Source organism: Tamandua tetradactyla, chromosome 1, assembly GCF_023851605.1.
Source record: "Tamandua tetradactyla isolate mTamTet1 chromosome 1, mTamTet1.pri, whole genome shotgun sequence".
NCBI lineage: Eukaryota > Metazoa > Chordata > Mammalia > Pilosa > Myrmecophagidae > Tamandua > Tamandua tetradactyla.
Window position 1 is genome coordinate 144,918,511 of NC_135327.1, and position 24,209 is coordinate 144,942,719.

The 24,209-nt window shown below is 40.0% G+C and overlaps 1 pseudogene; it reads right to left on the reverse strand.

Annotated features, from left to right (window-relative positions):
- Positions 1 to 16,756: 16,756 nt before the first annotated feature.
- LOC143681449 (dynein light chain 1, cytoplasmic pseudogene) lies at positions 16,757 to 17,042 on the reverse strand (annotated as a pseudogene).
- Positions 17,043 to 24,209: the final 7,167 nt, after the last annotated feature.

The following is a 24,209-nucleotide window of genomic DNA, read 5'->3' on the forward strand; positions in this document are numbered from 1 at the left end:
GACAAGCGCTGGAATTCTGTCAGATTTTTCCATCTCATCTTTGACCTTTTCTTTTACTCCTCTCTCCAGACCATCTGTTTCTATTTCTTCCACCCCCTTATAGCAAAATAACCCAAAGATCCTGAATTGTGTGTTACCAGCAGGTTCGGCCATCTGGAAAGAGACTGATTTGAGACTCAGGCTAAAGTCCAAAATCCAAAGTCTATGGGCAGGAACACAGATTGGCCCAGAATGGATCCTGTGTCTGTCACTGGGATGAATAAACTGTATCCAGGGATTAAACTGCATTTGCACTAACGTGGAAGCCACCAAAATAACCATGTGAGTAAGTGGGAAGAAGGGATGGTTCTAGAAGAAGGAGACAATGCACAGAAAAGGAAATGCATGAATTCTGGCCATACAAAATAATAGGAATCCAGTAAACAACACAGTGGTAAAACACTTTTTCTAAATCTACCTGTAGATTTAAAGTTTTTTCTTAAATCCACTCAAGGACTTTCCTCCAGCCCTGGTGAGGACAAGCTGTGGGGAGGAATGAAAAGAAAAAATTCTCTGTAGAAGAAGGCTTAGGATCCCTGAATCACTACTTGGTAGTCAATTTAAAAAAACAATAAACTTTCTTTCAGATTACACAGAAGAGAGTGAACAGTAAAGGGAAAGATCTCGGAGGGACAAGCTAAGATTTTAATTTCTTATATCATGCCTGAGAAGCCTTTTGCCATCATAGTTTTGAAATGAATAGAAAATAACTCCAAGAGCTCCTGTCCCCTAATAGTAATATTTACTTTTTTGTGGCTTTGTTACATCATTAGGTGGTCTTTTGGGGTGGGGGTGGGTAGAAAGAGCAGTAGTAATAGGTCACTGGCTGCTTAGGGCTAATTTTACATGTCTGGAGATTGAAGATCAAAACAGAAAATCATAAAAGGGGAGACATGGCTAAGCCTCCACCTCACTTCCCACAAAGAAAAGATGTTAGTAACAGCCCCATTCTTAGCAAAATGGGGAAATGAATAAAGATTTCATTGTTCATGCTTAAACAAAAGATCTAAGAAAGGGTAGACAAGAAACTAATAACATTGGATGGCCAGGATAGTAATGAGAGGGAGACTTTTCACCATATACTCTTTTATACTTTTTACATTTTAACTAATATGATATCTAATAAAGTAAAATTAAATCATTTTACAATTGTAAAAATATTTAATGGGTATATGGAAAAGAATGAATAGGGGAAAAGTTTCTAGCCAGACTTAATGTAAATGCTTAATAATATAGAGATTTTGAAAATGCAGCATCAGGATATGAGGACTGGGAAATGTAAAATATTGGTACATATTTATATTCCCAGACACACTTTCAATATTAACAGCAGATTCTGCTTTTCTGTTTGTAATGAGGACCATATAAAAGGAAAAAACCATTCTCAATCCCATCTATGCTCTCCACCCAATTTCTCCACCCCACCCACCTCCCACTTGGTCAGCACTGATGTTCAGCGAAGTGATCAGGTGTGTGCTTACTAGGACCAGTCTGACCCCCTAATACTTGCAACGTGGGCCATCTCTGTGTTACTGTGCCTATAGGAGGGATATCTTCTGTGTTCAGACACAGAAACATATACTAGAGAATCAAACATTTATCGACAACCTTCTGTGTGTCAGGCACTATACTATACACTGGTTGTACACAGATGAATACAACAGATGAATAAAATATGGATCCTTCCTCCAAGGAAAGTCATACTCTGTCAGGGCACAGAATATATACACAGTTTTGCATGATAACGCTGAAGTATACTTACTCATATTACTTGCCATAAGTTACTTATTTAAAAACAAAAATTGCATAATTGTGGGAAGATGGTAAAGTAGGAAGCTCCTGGAATCAGTCTGTCCATCAGAACAACTATTGAACAGGCAAGAACTATCTGAACCAACTATTTCAAACTTTCATAGTTAATAGAACACTGGGCAGCATTCAGTGAAGAGCTGAAGGAAGAGGCTAATAAATTATGATAAATACCAGTAAACTGTATAGCAAATACCTTAGCCATCCCCCACTCTTGTGGCAGGCAGCAGTGGGGTCTGGTCCCTGGTGTAGCTTGCTGGTGCAGAGAGGGATACAAAAAATCCAATTCCCCAAGATCTGGGTGTGGGATAGGAGCACTGGTCAACTGTTGATCACTGCTTTTGATTAGCTACTTCAAGTCACTTAGGGAAGCCAGTGCTCCAATCCACCCTGGAAAGGCAGTGGAGATTTAAAGAAATTTCCTCTTCAGAAACTTTAGAAAACAGATGTGGAGGACAGTTGAAGGGCTGCAAGAACAGCCAAGAAATTTCAGTTTGGGGAACCGTGGGAAGAAGCTTCTGTCTCCCTTCCTGACCCCTCCCTTAGCTCCTCCTCAGGGCAGTTTGGAGCTAGCCGGCATTCCTTTGTGAGTCCCTGGCATTGTTCCAGCTGGAAAATACTGGAGAAAATACTCTCTGCATTGCCTGCCCCCACCCAGAATTTTCCCTCCAGGTAAATGTAGTTTGAGACAATGAAGGCAGTGTAAGAGACAATTAAGGTAGATGGCCCAGGGCAAAGACTGGGTTAAGCCCAGTAGTGGAACACCCAGGAGAGGGAGAAGGTCTGGGGGAGAAGGTCTGTTTCTTGGGAAGTAGAGGCAGCATTCAAACTATTATAAACAAAGTAACTTTGTTTATAAGTTACTGTGGAACACAAACCCAGAGAAGGTAGGGATGACCTTGCCCTTTGAACTTACCTTGGACTGACCTTCCTGATAGAAGAGCTAAAATCAGAGCACCAGCAAATATAAAGCCAATTTGCAAAGACAGTGAAAGGTATTTATTGCTTAGGTTTGCTTGTTTCGTTAGCTCACGACACTCAAGAAAATCTCTGTTGTATCATGAAGTGGTTACAAACTCAAGAAAGAGATTTGTCAGGGAATAAGTTCCAGAGTTATGTTTTAAAATATTAAAATGTACAGTGTGAAACAAAGATTACAAAATGAACAAAGAAACAGGAAATGATTGCCTATCCAAATGAAGAGGATACAAATCTAGAAAGCACAATGAAGAACACCAGATTGGACATATTGGACAAAGACTTTTTAAAAAATGATCTTAAATATGCTCAAGGAGATAAAGAAAAACAGAGAAAGAAACTGAAGGATATTGGAAAAACAATGAATGAACAATATGAGAATATCAATAGAGATAAAAAATATTCTAAAGGAAGAAAATAGAATAACTAGAGTTGAAGAACACAATCACTGAAATAAAAAATTCCCCAGAGGGCTTCAAAGCAGATTGGAGCTGGCAGAAGAAAGAATCCATGAACTTGAAGACAATTGAAATGTGTCATGCTGAGTAGCAAAAAGAAAAAAAAATTAGAAAAAGTGAAAAAGTCTGAGACTTGTAGGTCTTTTACACATTATGGGAATCCTGGAAGAAGAAGAAAGAGAAAGGCACAGAAAAAATAGTCTAAGAAATAGTTACACCAAATTTCCAAAAAGACATGAATATGTAGATCGAAGAAGCCCAATGAACACCAAATAGGAGAGACATGAAGAAAAATACTCCCAGACACCTAGTACCCAAAATGTTGAATGCAGTGGACAAGGAGAGAGCTCTGAAGGCTACAAGAGAAAAACAATATGTTACATACAAGGAAGCTCAATTGAATTAAGTGCATACGCCCATCAGAAACCATGGAGGCAAGAAGGCAGTGTGTTGAAATACTTAAAGTACTGAAGGAAAATAATTGCAAAGTAAGAATGTCATATCTGGCAAGACTTCCTTTAAAAAATGAGAGTAAAATTAAGACATTCCCAGATAAACAAAAGCTGAGGCACTGCATCATCACTAGACCTGTCCTACGAGCAATACTAAAAGTAATTCTTCAGACTGAAAGGAAAGGGACTAGACAGTGCTTCAAAACAGCATAAAGAAATAAAGACCTCTGGTAAAAGTAACAATTTGGGTAATTAAAAATGCCAGTGCTATTGGATTGTATTTTTTGGTATGTAACTCCACTTCTTACTGCCCTTAGAGGTTAAAATACAAATGCATAAAAAATACCGAAAACTCTATGTTGTTGGATTATGAAGTTCAAAGATATAATTGGCAATAAGTTCAAAAAAAAAAGGTGAGGGGACAGAAGGGTATAGGAATAATGTATGTATGTGTATGATATTGAAGTCAAGTTCTCAAACCAAGAAAAATTGTTGTAGATTTAGGACGTGAAATTATAACTCCATAGTCACCAAGGAAAATATGTGAAAAATATATCCAGATAGAAACAAGAAAGGAGTGAATATGGTATGATACAAAAAATCAAATGAACATGAAAGTAGGCATTAATGCAAGAATTGAGGGACAAAAAAGATATAAAGCTTACAAAGACTAAATAACAAAAGGGAAAAAAATAGTTCTGCATTATAAATAGTGACCTTAGAAGTGAATAGATTAAACTCTCCATTCAACAGGTGAAGATAAGCAGAAAGGATGAGAAAAGCATTATCCAGCTACTTTTTGTATACAAGAGATTCACCACAGATTCAAAGACAAATTCGAAAACATAAAAGTAAAAGGATGGCCTTACAGCTTTTTGGGTAAGCTAGTCTAGTGTGTTTCCCATGGTTCAGGTATACTCAGCCATGCTTTTATTTATCTTGGTGATCTCTTCTCCTTTTCTTCCCTCTATTTTGCTAAATTGGCAATAAGATCAATGGCCATGTCATGGCTGAGAACACCAGGACAACTTGCTTTCTCATTCACATTATTTTTTTTATTTTTATTTTTTGTTTTGGCTGCATGGTCTGGGAATCGAACCCTGGTCTCCCGCATGGAAGGCGAGCATTCTACCACTGAACCACCCGTGCACCCTCTCATTCACATTATTTTTGAAATCTCTTATCTCTTTAGTCATATGTCCCATGTGGCAAGCCAGCATGTGATGGGACACAATCCCAAAAATCCTGTAATAATATAGCAGGCTACTGCAGGAAGAAATGCCAAATTAGAGAAATATATGAAGTATCATGTCTAAATGGAATATTATGTTGCATGAATGAAGAAGTACACTGACAATGTAAGAATTTGAGAGTTTTTCCACGCAAAGGAGGACTCCAAGAGACGTTCTCTCATGCAACACGCAAGGGGTTTATTTACCACACATGCGTGGGGCTCACTGAATACGCAGAAACAGAGAGCCCCGAGCCTGAGTTTGGAAAAGCTTTTAAGGGGTATGATGAGGGGGTGGGGGGTCGAGCATGGGTCACAGGTGCTGTTTTGCAAGAAGCAGATAATGAACAGTTTTACAGCAAGCATTTCTTAACAGTTTTACAGCAAGCATTTAATTCTGGTGCCAGGAGTCATGGGGGTCACGAGAAGCAGATAACTGCCCCGGGAAAGTCCCGGGTTGTTTATTTTCAGCCTGATGGGGCCCATAACTCTTTTCTTTACAATTCTTAACTCACACCAAATGCATAGCAGTGAATATAAAATGATGCTAATGCTTTTGCTGGATATTTCTATCATTCAGAAGCTAAAATATATGTAAATAGCTAAATTAAGCAAGAAAAATTAGCTACTGTTAAGCTTTTATAAAATCCTTCTTTACAACAACACTTGGAAGCCTACCAGCCACTTGAACCTTTGAAACAGCGTTAGAGATATGTGGACTATCTTAGTGTATCTACCACCACACTTTTGACAATCAAGCCATAAATCAAGTGCTTACTCTAGCAATCTTCACTCTTCTTAAATCAAAACTGCCATTTAATTCCTCAGATTGGGACAAGAAATTTATCTACTTCCTTCTGTGGACTTGCTCCTTCAAATAATAAGGTCTTTTTTTTTCCTGTGGGGAAAAAAGTGAAAAGATGCAAATGATAACCAAAAGAGAGCATGTAGCAATATGAATAACAGATGAAACAGACATTAAGTAACAAACAGTTATAAGGGACAAAGTCATTATATTTCCCCTTGAGGGCAAGAGGGTTTACATATTTAATATCTGTTGTGTAAATCAGTTCTCCCTGGAGTTTCTCAACTCCTGAACCCTATCTGAGGTAATCATGGTTTCTGAAAAATGTAGTGCAACAGATGTAAAAGCAAATGCACTTTCTTCAATCTTGTATATATTAGATTGGATTCCCAAACTGAAGCATGTGAGGCAGGGATTTCTTCACAGGTGATTTATTGGAGGAGTGAGCTCAGTTTAACTCTTGCGGGAGTGAAGGAAGTAGGATGGCAGAGGGAAGGAGCTAAGTAAGATGTGGTGTCAGCTGAAGTCTAGCCTCAGTCTGATCCCATGGGGGAGGGGGCTCTGGAGCAAGAATGGCACCACAGAATTGTTTCATGTTGAGGCTAGGGGGACTGTTTGTATCCACATATCAGTCAGTCAATGGTGTAGGCTACCCTGGGGAAAGGTGTAACCTCGCAGCCATTTTTGGGTGAGGTGGCTATGGCAGCAATTTTCTGGAGAAGGATGCAGCAGATGGGGGATTGGTGCATTGATCCAGTAAGGGAGAGATGGGTAGGTCAGCAAGGACACATGCTATGCATGGCAGACCTATTGCTCTAAATCCCTGCTTCCCTTCTTATTCTGCAGACCTCAGATCAAATACCTAGAAAGAACCATATAGTTACTATAAATTGCACTCCTTGGAGTCCAGAGAAAAGCTCTTAACATTCAGCTCCTTCCTGAGCCCATCAACCCATCTAACTAGACTTCCTAACTTTGAATTCCAAAACTTACCCACACCTGGTCAAGCCTTGAAACTCTTTTATCTTCTGTATGTTATGAACTCTTCACTTCATCGACTAGAGTTTCTACTCACCACCCAGCCTTGGTGGTCCTGATGTGTAACGTATTACTTATTAATTGCTGTGCAACAAACTACCCCAAAATGTAGTGACTTAAAACAACAATAAACATTTACTTTTTTACAGTTTCAGTGGGCCTTGCTGGATTGTTTTGGTTCAGGCTTTTGTTTGTATTTTGAAATAAGTTTCCTCACATTCAGATGTTGACAGGGGCTACAGTCACTGAAAAGCTGGATTGGGGATGGAGTACTGCCTGTGAAGTTTCCTCCCACAGTGAATCTGAGCTGAGTTAAACTGAGCTCACTCCTCCAATAAATCACCTGTGAAGAAATCCCTGCCTCACATGCTTCAGTTTGGGAATCCAATCTAATATATACAAGATTGAAGAAAGTGCACTTGATTTTACATCTGTTGCACTACATTTTTCAGAAACCATGATTACCTCGACCTAATCACATGGCTGGCAAATTGTTACTGGCTGCTGTGGGGGAAGCCTCCATTGTTCGTCACAGGGTCCTCTCTACAGGGCTGCTTAAATGTTAGGTAGCTTCCCATAGAGATAAGCCAAGACAGCAAAGTGAATTCTGCAATGGCTTTTATGACCTGCCCTCAGAAATCACACACTGTCATCTTTATTTCCTAATGCAGGGTAGCTCTGATTCACTGTGGGAGGAGACTTCACAAGGGTATGAGAAGCAGGAGGTGAGGGTCATTGAGGGCCATCCTGGAGCCTGGCTACCATGGCATTGTATATTGTTGCACCTTTCCCCAAATTTTCCTTCTCCCCACTGGACCTGTTTGGAAAGAATATAATGTCTCCTTATCTCTCTACCCATAATTTCTTCCTTGTGTATCTTTGATGTTTCTCAAGCTTCCCACTTGAATTCAGCCATGTAGGATGTGAAACCAAACATTTATTTAAATTAATCAGATTTAGCAGTTTCTAAGATTTCAGAGGTGTCTAAGTCATTCTAACATTTTAGAAGTTTGTTGCCAAGTCCACATTCTCTTTATCACTTAGCTTCATGATTATATAATCTTTAATTATGCTTACTCCCAACCTTCATCTTTCCTGGAGAGTCCTCATGGATAAAGCAAATCCTTCTGTTCTCTCCCTGAGGATTTTACCATCCATTCCAGCACTTTGTCTACTGGATCACAAGGATTCTACATGAAATCTCCTCCCCCCAAGGTGGCAACCCTGAGAAGTGGTTGTATTTGAAACTGAGCTGGAATTGCAAAATTAGGCAGCTTGGCAGGGGACAAACTAGAACTGGGTATTGGAGAGGCCCAACCCCTAAGGCTTCCTTTAACTTTGTCAAATGAGTGATTTTTACTTTCAAGAAGTTTAGGTCCCAGAGTCTTTCATTCTGACTATACAGACAGATGTATCACACAAAGGTTATATAAAGCTCTCTGCTCATCCATATGGGAGTTTAAGTCATTAATGAGAATTTGGCTAAGCCTGGTGACTTTGACATTTTAGGCCTGATTCCTTCCTTGAAACTTTTCATCTGCTTTGAGACAGAAAATCTCTGTTCCACCTACTTGGCAATACTCCTTACTCTTCCAGCTGTCTTACAAACTGTGTGCTATCAGTCATTGGAGGAAATGGAAGAAAGAGTATAGGTGGCTCAAAACAAATTTCCTGCTAGAAGAAAGCACATTCCTCCTTTCAGGTGACTTGCAAAGGAGCACATTTATGGAAGGGGCTTTATAGTCATCTCTCATCTTTAACAAGTGATTGGTCATCTATGATGTATCATCCTGCTGTTCAGAAATCTCTGATAGTTCTCCTTATTGTCAGATAGAATCCAGATTTCTTGTCCTGGCATTTTAGGCCTTCCAGCTGGCATTCAGGCATCAAAACACTTATTAATTTAACCTCCCTTCCCCTATGCTCCAAGGGCTCACTTATACTTTAGCCAAATTGTATCACTTACTAGTGTTCCAGCCTACTCCATAATTTTCTACCTCAATGTATTTAGAAATTATGGTCTGTAGATCTAAATGCTCTTCCATTACATGTGTCCACAGAAGACTTCTGAGGTCCATCACAATTGTGATCACATTTATGAGAGCTTCCTTGATTCCCTCTACTGAGAGGGGGATCTCACTCTCCCAGGTCCTCTGAGAGCACTTCAGTGGTAACTTGTTTGTGGGTGTGCCAGTTTGAAAGGATGTATACTCTAGACATGCCATGTTTTAATCCTGATCCATCTTATGGAGACAGCCTTTTTTATTTTTTGCATGAGCAGGCACCAGTAATTGAACCTGGGTCTCCAGCATGGCAGACAAAAACTTTGCCTGCTAACCACTGTGGCCTGCCTCAGCCATTTGTTTTAATCCCTATTTAGTACTGTAGGTTGGAAACTTGATTATATTATCACTATGGAAATGTGACAAACCCCATTGTAGGTATTCACCTTTGATTAAAGGGAGATGTGACTTCACCAATTCCAGGTGGGTCTTGAGTAGTTTACTGAAGTCCTTTAAAAGATGAAACTTTTTGGAAAAAGTGAGGGAGCCATGAGAACCACCAGAGCTCATGCAGCAAGAGATGTTTGGAGATGAAGAAGGAAAATGCCTGTGGTGGGGAGCTTCATGAAATAAGAAGCCTGGAGAAAAAGCTAGCAGGTGTCATCATGTTCACCGTGTGCATTTCCAGTTGAGAGAGAAGCCCTGAACTTCATCGGCCTTTCTTAAGTGAAGGTAACCTCTTGCTGGTGCCTTAATTTGACTTGCTTTAATTGGGACATTTTCACGGCCTTAGAACTGTGAACTTGCAACATAATAAATTACTCTTTTAAAAAGCTGCTCCATTTCTGGTATATCACATTCTGGCAGCTAGTAAACTAGAACAGTGCATTTACCATATTCTTCCAGATACTAATTATTGACATGACAGAGCAACCACATTGGGCCAGCACCTGGTGTTTTCTAAAACACTGATCACTGAGATTAAGGAAAACCTGTTGTTTTAACACTGCCGGCATTTATTAAATTTATCTTGGAAGAAGAAAAAAGACTTAATGGGCTTTTGGATTATGAAGCAAGAAGAACAGAGAGACTCTGCCCCAGGTTTCTCACTTGGGTTCAGTACTCTAGGGCCCAATGGAATGTCACTAGGATTTCTGTGAAAGGTTGTGATTTTAAAAACTAAATGAGGTGGGGTGCAAGGGTAGTTCAGTGGTAGGATTCTTGCCTGCCATGTGGGAGACCCAGGTTCCCTTCCCAGCCCCTGCACTTCCCCCAAACAAACAAATAAACAAGCAAACAAATAAATGAAAAAACAACAAACAAAAATTCAGCAGATGGTGCTATAATAAGGGGATACTTACATGGAAAAAGAATGAAGTGTGACCCCTGCCATACAGCATACACACCCAATAAAAAACTAAACACCAGTATTTGAACTTTGCACTCCATGAAGATGCACAGTGACTGAACAGGGTCATTAGCAATTTCATTACAGGTCTTTCAGCACCACCCCCCAACCATGGCAGTGAGCAGCAGGATGTTCCTCATTTCTTTGAGCCCATTTTTGGCTTTTGACCCAAGTTAGGGAAGTATACTGGTAGTTGATGAATACTGTATTGTGTGGGGAGAAGGATGGTAGATGGATGATACGAGTTTCTTCCTTACCAGTTTTTTCCCTCAAACTCCTCTTACGTGCTATGGGCTTGTAGGACCAAACAAACACTACTAGTAGGATAGAGAATTGGAAGGAAATGTTCATTCTAAAGTCTCAACTATCCCCTTTTGGCTTTGCTGCTGTGATAACAAATGCAAAATATGGGTTGAATAGGAAAAAGGAGAAATGTATAGTGAATTTTTTATGATTTTCTCACATTATTACGCCCTTAAATTTTATTAGTGTTTGTGTTTTACAGGCATATCTTGATAATCCAATGTAGTAGTTTCTGAAAATGAGGCATAAGATGAAAGAGGAAGATTCTAGTCCTGGGTACAATTCTGATAAGGTTACTAATGAAGAATTATAATCCTGTGAATATTTTACTGTACTGTCCGCGACTTCTCACTCAGCTCAGGGCCTCCAGCCAGGAGGGGAGACAAAAGGGAGAGAGAGACAGACGCAAACAGACTGACCTTAGTGATAGTCACGAGACCGGAGCACGTAGCGGTTGTGAGTACAGATCTTTACTGGGGTTAAGCAAGCTTTCTCTAATACTGGCTCCACGTGGGGGAAGACACCCCACGGGGGAACAACCTCTATGCGGCCGTCAGGTACGGCTCCTTGTGGGTTATTCTCCCCACCTCATCCGGGTAACATCTTATATACATAATCGGGGTCCAATGGGCTGACGCCACGTATACAGTGGTGATAGGTGGGCACGGTTGGTGGATATGCAAGTCATACACGGAAGCAGGATGTGAGCGCCATCTTGGCTCACTCGATGGGTGGGGGGAACTCTAGAGCAGGCTGCATCGTGTCCACTAGGCCCGACCGGGAGGCGGCTCTCCACACTGTACCTTGGGAAAAAACAATTGAAAAAATGCATCTTTATAATAACAGGCACTTATGAAGGGTTTTATATCAGCTTATTATATCTTGTTGCATTGTGAGTTCTACATGTGAGGAACTGGCAAGCTTTTTTCTGTAAATAGCTGATAGTAAATATTTTAGGCTTTGCAGTCCACATGTTGTCCCTGTTACATCTCCTCCTTCTTCCTATTCTGTCTCCTTTTTGAACTCTTCTTTTTTCCCTCCTGCTCCTCCTCCTCCTCCTCCTCCTCTTTCTTTCTTTCTTTCTTTTTTTTTTTTTTTACAGCCCTGTACCATAAAAACCATTCTTAGCTCTAAGGATTTTACAAAACAGTCTGGTAAAGTTTGGTCCATGAGTTGTTTGTCCGTCCCCTGCACCCCCCCATGTCAAACAACCTACAGATGCAGCAAATTCCTCAGCAAAAGTGAAGAAAAAAATACCTACATATAAATCTCAGCCATTTGAGAATTAAAGATGCTGATTATTTTAAACAGCTACTGGAATCTCAAGACAAACAGAGAATGCCTACCTAAAAAACCAGGCACATTCATTAAAAAGGATCAGGAAGCAAGTAATTTAGTAACAGAACTCATTGCCCAAAACAGGAAGTCACACGATTGTTAAGGCGCTAATAATATGAGCAAGTAAAATTATTGCATGTAAAATGCTAGCACAAGATTCAGTTTAAGAAATGAGAAAGGTTCCACGCTTTCCAACAATGTGGTAAATTGAAGGATTGATGATGTCACATGGTCCAAAAGAGGTTTTGTGAAATGAACAGAAAGAAAACAGCTTTTTTTTTTTTTTACCTAGATTGACAAGTCAGCAGATTTCACCAATGAATGCCATGCCATGGCACTTTTATGATTTCTTAATGTGAAATTTAAGAAAACTTTCTGCCACAAAGATTGCTCCCATGTAAGCAAAGGTCATAATATGAAAAATGCTTGATTTTCAAATCTGTAAACATATGTATGGTGCCCTGTCAGTGGTGGCTCCATAGAGGTTTGGCAGCCTGTTAAAATAAAAAATTCCTCATGTTGTCACAACACACTGCCATCTTCACAGAAAGGTGGTGGTGGTGCCAAAAAGTTTTGGAAATGACTTGAAGAAGGTTTTGGATAATGCTAAAAAAATGACTGACTTCAACAAACAAAGTCTAATTAACTGAGAATATTTTTCAGATTGTGTGAAAATCTGGACAAAGAGCACATAAATATCCTGATGTACTCATAAACTAGTGGCTTGGCAGGGGAAGAGTTTTCAACAGGAAGTGTGAACTGAAAACTAAAAGTTGATAGCATTTTCAAGATAATATAAGGCCAGATTGTCCTGAATGATTTGAAAATGAAGATGGTAGTCGTAAATAGCTTTCTCCAGAAACATTTGTCATGTGAACTAGTTGAACAAGTCTCTGAAAAGCTCAAAGAAAATGTTTTGAATTTAAGTGGCAAGATTCTTGAATTTAAGAGAAAAATGAGAAGGACTTCTGATTCAGGTAATAAGACCTTACTGGAGTACTAAACTGCCAAAACGAACTATAAAACCTGGACATAGGATGAAAAGCAAGTACCTGAAGACACTGGAGAGACAATAGAAACAGATATACTCTGGGTGAGAAATACTAAGAGAAGGGGATCTAAATGAAGTAAGTTCTCTGCTTCTGTGAATTTAACCATGGACCTCAATGCTATCCTTCAAGTGTGCATGGGGGCAGTAGGGGTAGAAGTGCCTGAGAAAATCTACAGTCTCTCTGTAAAGAGAAGGTACAGCTGATGAAGATAGTTTGAGAACCACATAGGAGAAAGAGACAGAGAAGATAACCCAAAATTCTGTCTAGCAATGTGTATGACTGACCCTTGGAACATACATGTATATAAAGACCCAAGGTAGTTCAGACAAGACAAAAGACCTAAACTGAGCTGGAGTTGCCATGTAAGAAACAGCGCTTGCAATTCAACCTCAAAAAAGATGATTTCCTGCTTAACAGAAAAATGCTTACCAGAAAACACCAGCAAAATCAATAATCTGTACTACATTATAGTCATATAATCCAGGGTAAATACATAATTGTCTCACATGAAAAAAAAAAGCAAGAAGATGGAACTAGATCTTAGAGGGAACAGGCAAGGATTTTCAAGTAGCTTTTTAAACTATGCTTAAGGGAGCAAAACTAAATATGCTACCAATGAATTAAAAAAAAAACACTAGGAAGTCTTAAAAGACAAACAGAAACAAACAAATCCCAATGAAAACTCTAGGGCTGAAAATACAATACCTGGAACAAAAATTCACAGAATGGATTTAATCAAATGGAGATATCCATTGAATGGTAAGTGAGGGTGAATCTAGGACCATTCTTAGGTCTCTGTCTAGTGTGACTATGCTATGCTGGTTGATCTTCACAAAAACATCAGAAAGTTAATATTTACCTTTAACTTGTCCCCTAGAGAGTGAGAAAAGTAGAACTGGATTCAAGGTCTCCCAAGACTAGAATAGGCAATTTGGTATAGTGGTTAGGAGCTTCTGGTACAATCTTGTTTCAACTCCTATCTCACCACTGTCCAGTGATTTTGGATGTGTGACTTAACCATTTCATGCTTCAGTTTCTTCATTTGTGATATGGGGACAATAAAAGTATTTGTCTCAAAGGGTGGTTGTTAGGTTGAATCAGAGTATATATGTAAAGCACTTGGAATAGTGCCTGACATTATTAAATGATCAATAAATGTTAGTTACTTTTGTGAGCTATTTTCAGTTCAATATTCACTCCAATTCACACATGAGTTTGGGGTTCTTCTCAGCCCCAACAAACATATTGGCCTGAAAAAAAAGAGCTATCTTTAGCTGTTAAGATCTGTTGGCAGACCTTCTACCATTAAGAAATGTAAACCAGTCTGATTTCAGCCACTAACATTCACTCATAACAGGTTAGACAGGAACCATTTAGTTGAACACAACATTTCTAGGCACATTGTTCAGAAATCAAGAGATCTACATGTCCTTGAGACTGTACAGGACTGAGATCATGTCCTCGGAATATTTCGATTTCACTTTTCTAAACTGCCAAATCTTAAGTCATTTACACCAGAGGAATGACATGGTATTATGAAACCTCCATTCTGGCATGAGCTTGTCAAACAGGTTTCTTACATAACAAGAACTTTAGCATCTCACCTAGGGCTTGGTTCTTTGCCATTTCCCTGAAACTCTCCCAAAAAAGACGTGGAGATATATGGACAGCGGCTCGAATCCAAGCTTATGGATAGGGCAATGTACAAGGCAAAATAGTGGAAAGCTGGCATTATGTTCTGGCTTACAGATTCTGAATATGGAATGTTGGATGCAAGTGAGAGACAAATGCTTAGATACCACTGTGTTTCCAATTTTATCAGGGAAGGGTTGGGGTAGTCCTGAGTCCAAACCTATCTGAATCCAGTGGAACCTACAAGACTCACACATTTCCAGGAGTTTTCTGAAGTTTCTTCAGTTCCTTATCAGCTCATAAATGTTAAAACTCTTTCAGGAGACTTTCACAGTGCCAATAATTAAGAAAAGCTGTGTATAGCACTTTCACCCTCATTAAACATCTTACATAATAGAGCAGGTCTAAATTTCCCAAAGGAAGGAGAGTTGGTTATGGGACAATCCTGGGTCAAGAAAGGTAAAGATCAACTTCCGAGTTGAAAAAAAACATATCCTTCTATGCCAGATAAATACGAAAACAAAAAGAATGTGCCAAAAACATCCTATTTGTTTTTCATTCTGAATTGCTGGGATAATCAAAGGATACTCATAGCAACAATGGGATGGAAAGAGCTAATCAGGTATATAAAATAGAGCTCTACTTTTTTGAGTTCCCTTAGTCAGATGAAATTGGCTTTGGGACTGGATGGATTCTTATTTCTGGTGTATGGTCTGAAACTTTGGGTGATTTTATGTTTGGAAAATTGGTTTGTCAGTATAATGCTATTTTTGATATTGATTTGTAAAAGTGAGACAGAACTTAAGCCTCATATCAGTAATCAAATGCTCCATTTTATAAGAGTTTGCTTCTTTTTGGTGGAAGGAGTCTTGTTGAATAGGTTGGATATTTCTACCATAATGGCTACTAGTTTGTTATGTATTGTCCTTGAGTCTTGGTGTAGATTATCTACAATTCTCACAATAAATTTTAAAGGGTAAACTTTACTATTCCAATACTATGATGAAGAAGTTGGGGTTCACTGAGGTTACTTTCTTTTGTAAGCAAGGGAGAGGTGGGTCTGCTACCTCTAGGAGATCACCTCTTTTCATTATACCACGACATCTCTAGCAAAAGAAAGGAGATCATCCTAAAGTGCAGGTTCTCCTGGTTTAAGCATTTCAAATCAGACCCACACCTTCATTACAAACTTGACCCAATCACAAGTGGTTGACTAACATATACAATGCAAGAGTGTTTCAATCTAAGAAAATCAATGAAAATAATATGCATTAACAGAATGATGGGAAAAAACACATCATTTCAAATGATGTAGCAAAAGCATTTGATGAAACTCCAGCATCATTTCTTGAAACTTCCTCAATATGACAAAGGGCAGATGTGAAAAATGCTAACGTCATACTTAATGGTGAAAGACTAAAATCTTTTCCTCTAAGACCTGGAACAAGATAAAGATGCTTACTGTCAACACTGTTATTCAATATTGTGTTGAAATTTCTAGCCAGTGCGAGTACATAGAAAAAGAAGTTAAAGACATCCAAATTGGAAAGGAGGAAGTAAAACTTTCACAATTTACAGATGACATGATCCTATGTACAGAATGTCTTGAAAAAGTACAATAAAACTAGTACAGCTAATAAGCCAAATCAGCAAAATGGTGGGGTTGGTATATCAATATGCAAAACTCTGTAGTGTTTCTATATAACAATCTGTGGGGGAAAACAAGAAAATTTCCATTTACAATAGCAGCTAAAGAATCAACTGTCCAGGAATAAATTTAACCAAGGATGTAAAAGACTTATACATACAAAACTACAAAACTTTGATAAAAGAAGTTCTAAAAAATTGGAAGGACATAATATGCTCATGGACTGGAGACAAAATATTGGTATAATGTTAATTCTACCCAAGGCAATTTGCAGATTTAATGCAATCCCAATCAAAATTCTAAAAACTAACTTTTCAGAAATGGAAAAGCCAAATGTGTTTGGAAGAATAATATGCTTCAAATAGCCAACATCATCTTGCAAAAGAAGGACAAAATTGGAGGACTCATGCTACCTGATTTTTTTATAAGCATGACAAACTAGTGCAGAGATTGCTCTAAATGAAACAACACAATAAGGATTCAGAGATCAAGGTGTTCCCTCAGCAAGGCTGAAGATTTCAATATCTGGTATTTGGAGTTTAGGTACTTGTTTTTGGATGGATCACTGGATGTGTGGCACAGTGTATGCTTTGAACTGAGTAATGGCCAGTGGACCCAGGTAGAAGTAGAGTAAGTGTTTGGTTTCACACGTTACGTAACTACTAAAGGTCTCTTCCCACATTGCCCTGCCAGGTGGATTTTTCTTCTTGTCAAGTTCCTTTTTGAAATCAGCTGCAATGTCCTTCTCTATGTTACATCTTTCTGGCACCTAAGTAGCATACTCTACAAAGTCCTGTTGCATCTCCTGCAACATCCGCATTTTGTATTACAGACTTTTGGTTGCACATAGTTACTGAGGAGCAGAATTTGCCAACTGCAACAGCTTAGGCCTGGTGGGGACTGCCTGGAGCATCTCCAAACCCAACTTTAATGATCTCCAACACATCATCCACATAACCCTCTACCAGGAACTTGGATTCTCCCACTTAAGCCATCTCCAGTAACTTCTGAGTGCTCTTAGAATAAACTCCACATGATTAACATTCAGGAGACTCCTGATGGCCTGGCCCCAGGCTTTCTTGCCAATCTTGACCATGCCAGTGTCCCTCTGGCTCACTCTGCTTCCTGCCACTTTGTTGGCCCTGAGAACACCCGCAGCTCTTTCTTGCTTCCTTCTCATTGCCCAGAAGATTCCTTAACTCATCCTTTAAGTTTTCTCTTAAATGACACTTCCTCAGGGCAGCCTGCCTTGGCCATTCCCCACCCCTAATATCAGTGAGATCCCTGTCTCTTTATTTTTAACTTTACTTTTTTCATTCATAGCACTAACATAGTAATTATGTATTTTCTTGTATTTGCTTGATGGCTTTATCCCCTATGAGATCATAAGCTCCTCTGGGCAGAGAGCTTATATATATTTTCTTTTTTTAAAATACAATTCCTAACACATAGGGGCTTGTGGTAGTTAGATTCAGTTGTCAACTTCGCCAGGTGAAGGCACCTAGTTCTGCAGCTGTGGACATGAGCCAATGGTACATGAACCTCATCTGTTGCTGATTACATCTGCAGTTGGCTAGGAGGCGTGCCTGCTGCAATGAATGATGTTTGATTTAATTAGCTGGTGCTTTAATGAGAGAGTGCAACATAGCACAGCCCAAACAGTTCAGCATACCTCATCTTAGCACTCTCAGCTTAGCCCAGGCCTTTGGAGATGCAGAAAGAAACCACCCTGGGGAAAGTTATTGGAATCCAGAGGCCTGGAGAGAAGGCCAGCAGAGATTACCCTGCGCCTCCCCACGTGAGAAGGAACCTCAGTTGAAAGTTAGCTGCCTTTCCTTTGAAGAACTAACAGAATAAATCCCCTTTTTATTAAAAGCCAATCCATCTTTGGTGTGTTGCATTCCAGCAACTAGCAAACTAGAACAGGGCTCAATTATTTGTTGAATGAATGAGTGAACAAGCAAGTTCATCTTCATCCTGGGCATCTTCCTAAGTATCCATTTTGTATCAGGTAGTGTGCTGGTTTGGGGGGATGTACGTCCCCTAGAAAAGCCATGTTTTAATCAAGATCCCATTTCATAGAAGTAGAATAGTCCTTGTTCAATATCATATGTTTTGAACTGTGATTGGATCATCTCCCTGGATGATGTGATTTAGTCAAGCGTGATTGTTAAACTGGATTTGGTGACAACATGTCTCCACCCATTTGGGTGGGTCTTGATTGGTTTAATGGAATCCTATAAAGAGGAAACATTTGGGAGAATGGGAGATTCGGAGAGAGCAGAGACTGCTGCAGTACCACGAAGCAGAGAGTCCACCAGCCAGTGACCTTTGGAGATGAAAAGGAAAATGCCTCCTGGGGAGCTTCATGAAACCGGAAGCCAGGAGAGAAAGCTAGCAGATGATGCTGTGTTCGCCATGTGCCTTTTCACTTGAGAGAGAAACCCTGAACTTCACTGGCCTTCTTGAACCAAGGTATCTTTCTGGGGATGCCTTAGATTGGACACTTCTATAGACTTGTTTTAATTGGGACATTTTCTCAGCCTTAGACTGTAAACTAGCAAGTCATTAAATTCCCCCTTTTGAAAGCCATTCCAATTCTGGTATATTGCATTCTGGCAACTAGAAGACTAGAACAGGCAATCATGGGAAATGTAAGGGATAAGAAAGAGTCACAGTCCCTGCATTATAACAGATTTGAGGAGATTTATTGAGCAACAGAATTTATCATCTATTACTGAATAACAAATCACCCCAAAACTTAGCTGCTTAATGCTATAAACATATATAACCTCACACTGTTGTTGTGGGTCACATATTTGGAAGCAGCTGAGTTGAGTGGTTCTAGTTCAGTGTCTCTTATGAGGCTGCAGACAAGATGTGGCTGGGGCTGCATCATCTGAAAACTTGACTGGGTTTGGAAAATACACTCCTGAGTTGGCCCATGAAATTGCCTGATAAGTTGGTTCTGGTTGTTGCCTATTAACTTCAGTTCATCCCCACATGAAATTCTCCATAGAGCTGCTTAAAAGTCCAGATAACATGGCATTCCTCCAGAGTGGGGGGGATCCAAGAACACACACCAAATGTCACATTGTCTTTTGTGACCTAGATTTGGAAGTCATGCTGCATCCTTACTGCAACACCCTGCTGGTTACACAGCTCTGTTATGTGTTGAGGGAGAGGACTATGAGAGGCATGAACACCCAAAGGTGAGGTTCATATGGGGTCCATTCTAGAGGCTAGTTACCAAGTTCTGAAACATAGTGTTCTACTAGCTGCTGGAATGCAATATACCAGAAGTGGAATGGCTTTTTTAAAAAGGGGAATTTAATAAGTTACAAGTTTACAGTTCTAAGGCCATGAAATTGTCCCAATTTAATAAAGTCTATAGAAATGTCCAATCTAAGGCATCCAGGGAAAGACACCTTGATTCAAGAAGGCCGATGAAGTTCAGAGTTACTCTCTCAAATGGAAAGGCACATGGCAAACATGGTCAGGGTTTCTCTCTCATCTGGAAAGGCACATGGTGAACACAGCATCATCTGCCAACTTCTTCTCCAGGCCTCTTGCTTCATGAAACTCCCCTAGGGGAATTCTCCTTCATCTCCAAAGGTTGCTGGCTGGTAGACTCTGCTTCATGGCTCTAGTTGTTCTGTCACCCTTCTCTGCTCTCTCAGAATCTTCAAAATTCCCTGGCTTTTGGACTCTGTGTTCTCTTGGCCTCATGACTGCTTGGCTCAGCTGTGGCTTTCTCAATGTTCTTAAAAGGCATTCTCTCCACAAATGTCTCCTCTTTTATAGGATTACAGTAAACTAATCAAGGGTCACATAGAATGGGTGGAGACACATCTCCATTTAATCAAGTTTAATACCCACAATTGATTGAGTCACATCTCTGTGGAAATAATCTAATCAAGTTTCCAACCTATAGTATTGAATAGGGATTAGAAGAAACCATTGCTTCCACAAGATTGATGAGGCTTAAAACATTGCTTTTCTAGGGTACATAAATCCTTTCAAACCAGCACACAGTGTCCAGTCTATAAGTGTGAATTTGGAGAAGGGAACACTCTCTGGGGTAATTAGGATAGGTTTGATGGAATAAATTGACTGGCTCTGGATCCTGAAGAATGATGAGCAACCAGAGAGCTGTCTGTGATTGAAGGGAAGGCAGTCCAGGTGAGAGCTCAGCATGAGCCAGGATTGGGCATCATGAATGTACTCATCAGAGAAGAGAGTGGTCTGGCTGCAGCAGGGAATGCATGTAGTGAATGAGAGGTCATGAGACAGTGTATTGAGGTGATATCCAATCAAGTCGACTTCAGAAACCAGGCAGTGGCATTTAGTTTTGATGAATTGTTAATAGGGAACTATTGTGAGTGCTTGAGCTGCTTGACTATGATCAAAGCTATGTTTTAGAAGGCATAATCTAGGGGTAGCATGTAGGACAGCTTGGCCTGGGAGAGACTGAAGGCAGGTTAATGAGCCATGGCAGGTGAGAACAGCTGCTTCCTTTCATTCTGTAGGACTCAGGAGACCCCAGCCGTGAAACAGAGCAGCATCAGAACCTACCTCCTGGGGTGATGGTGAGCACTTAGTGAGGCTCAGCACAGTGCCCAGCAGGCCAGGGCCATAGGACAGGGCCCCTACTCTCAGAGTGCCTGAAGTCATTCTAGAGTCCAGAAGTCTGAAATCAAGGTGTCAGCAGGGTTGGTTCCTTCCAGAAGCTCCAAGGAAGAACCTGTTCAATGCCTCTCTCCAAGCCTCTGGTGGTCCCACCCATCCCTGGCAATACTTTGCTTGTAGATGCAACACCCCAAACTCTACCTCTGTCTTCACATGGCTTTTCCCAGCCATATCTCATGCTACCTGATTTTAAAACTTTTTACAAAGCTACAGTGATCAAAACAGCATGGGGTGGGATAAGATGGTGGCGCAGGGATACCAGCTAGTAAATAGCCAGGAACAACTCTTTGGGGAACTTCTGTGGGCAGGCACACATTGTACACCAGCTTAGAATGAGTGGAAGGGCCAAGATTGATGAATCACAGTACAGAACTGTAAGTAAATTCTTTCATGCTGTGGAGGCTGTTGCCTGTCCCTCTCCCCCAAGTTGGCATAGAAGGCTGACTCAGGTTTCTCTCCTGTGGGAAACAGAAGCCCTCTATACTAGGAGCAAAGGTAGGAGAGCTCAAGCAAGCTCCAATTGTGGATTAGATTAACAAATTGGGACTGCTGAACACCAGCTTTGAGCACAGATAAATCTATAATGAAAACAAGAAAGAAATCAGAACACCTCCATTAGTACAACTCCCAGCAGGTAGGAGGAGGCTTGAAGGAAAAACAGAAAAAAAAAAAAAAGAGGTTTTTGGAGTTGATTGAGCTCAAAATATTAGAAAAGGGCTCTGCCCCTAAAAAAGGGGCACACACACAGAGCTGGGGACCAAACACCAGGTCTTGATTGCAAACCTGAGGCCTGGGGCTGGGCTCTAGAAACAGATTGTTTTCTTTATCTATCTCTCTTTTTTGTATGCTGTATGGAAGGATCACATTTCATTATTTTTCCATGTGAGTATCCTATTATTGCAGCACCATTTGTTGAATTTTTGTTTGTTATTTATTATTATTTTTTTTTGGAAAGTGCATGGACTATGATAGAACCCAGGTCTCCTGCATGGCTGGTGAGAATTCTACCACTGAAGTACCCTTGCACATCCTATCTGTATCTTTTTTATTTTTTAGTGGATTATTGAAGAAGTCACTGGAATTCTCAATCTTCAACCCTGTCGCAGGCAAAGGTGAAATTAAGAATGATTGAAACACAAAGTACTAATCGGGAGGATGAGGCAGTTTCCTAAGGGACTTAGCTTCCCAAGAAAAGTGCATGTATGGGGGCAGGGCCTAGTACAAGTGGCAGTTCTCAATCAGAGAATTTAGTTCACAAGAGCTAGGATATGAACATCAGTTTCAACCTACAAAAAATGGAGGCCAGTCTGTCTCAAACATGCTTCCAGAAAGGGGAAAGGGAACACTGTTTGAGAGTCCTATAACATTTACAGCCTTCAGGGAACAGGGGGCTGAAGAGTGGCTCCCCTCCAAAAAACAAAAAACAGAAGTGGGCAAGGAAGGGCACAGATGGTGACCATCAGTTAGAGAATTCAGACCCCAGAGCTGGGAATCAGTTCTTCCAGCCTCAGCCTTTGTCTCAACCACACCCATGGCCTGGATAGGTTCTGCTGAGAAGTAAAGGCACAGTACCATTTTATGCCTGTGGGGAATAGTGGACTGACAAGTGCCATCTGCTGGGCAGGACAGGAAAGGCACAAGATTAGGACATTCCACACAAAAGGGTGATACCCTGCTGGGTCTCATCCCCAGAGAAGCTGGTTATACTCACTTCATGACCTTTGGCCTATTTTGTCTGTGAACATCTTTCTGGGGTTGGTCTGTGAAAATCTGTCTGGAGAGACCTTCTCCCAGAGCCAGACCTACAGGTAAAAGTTGCTAGAGTTAATGAAAGTAATGTTAAAAACATATAGAGGTGGGTGCACGGGTGGTTCAGTAATTGAATGCTCACCTTCCATGTGGGAGACCCAGGTTTGATTCCTGGATCATGTACCCCCACCCCCCAAAGTATATAAATATGTAGAGGCAACAAAACAAAGTACACAGCAGATTAACATTCCCTGAGGAGAAAGAGGGAAGAGAGAGCTTTTTCCTGGGGGTAGAAGAACTGCACATATAAAAAAGGGCATCTCAAAAACTTCCTTATAGGTAGGGTAAGAATCAGAAAAACAAAAGCTGAAAATTTCTCATTGGTTAAAGAGAGGCTATGCTAGAGGCTAGAATAACTTGAATTGACTATCAAAAAACAGTTAGAGAACAAAGCCAACCAACAAGAAAACCCTAGGCAAAAGAGAAAATGACATCTCAAATAAACTAATCAAGAAATCAGATGCCAATAAATGAGTACAGCAATGTAGCAGGTTACAAGATCAACATTAAAAAATCTGTAGCATTTCTATACACTAGTAATGAACAAGCTGAGGGGGAAATCAAGAAACGAATCCCATTTACAATTGCAACTAAAAGAATAAAATACCTAGGAATAAATTTAACTAAAGAGACAAAAAACCTATATAAAGAAAACTACAAAAAACTGCTAAAAGAAATCACAGAAGACCTAAATAGATGGAAGGGCATACCATGTTCATGGATTGGAAGACTAAATATAATTAAGATGTCAATCCTACCTAAATTGATTTACAGATTCAATGCAATACCAATCAAAATCCCAACAACTTATTTTTCAGAAATAGAAAAACTAATAAGCAAATTTATCTGGAAGGGCAGGGTGCCCCGAATTGCTAAAAACATCTTGAGGAAAAAAAACGAAACTGGAGGTCTCATGCTGCCTGACTTTAAGGCATATTATGAAGCCACAGTGGTCAAAACAGCATGGTACTGGCAGAAAGATAGATATACTGACCAATGGAAAATAATAGAGTGTTCAGAGATAGACCCTCTCATCTATGGACAATTGATCTTTGTTAAGGGAGTCAAGCCAAATCACCTGGGACAGAACAGTCTCTTCAATAGATGGTGCCTAGAGAACTGGATATCCATATGCAAAAGAATGAAAGAGCACCCGTATCTCACACCCTATACAAAAGTTAACTCAAAATGGATCAAAGATCTAAACATTAGGTCTAAGACCATAAAACAGTTAGAGGAAAATGTTGGGAGATATCTTATGGATCTTACAACTGGAGGTGGTTTTATGGACCTTAAACCTAAAGCAAGAACACTGAAGAAGGAAATAAATAAATGGGAGCTCCTCAAAATTAAACACTTTTGTGCATCAAAGAACTTCATCAAGAAAGTAGAAAGACAGCCTACACAATGGGAGACAATATTTGGAAACGACATATCAGATAAAGGTCTAGTATCCAGAATTTATAAAGAGATTGTTCAACTCAACAACAAAAAGACAGCCAACCCAATTACAAAAT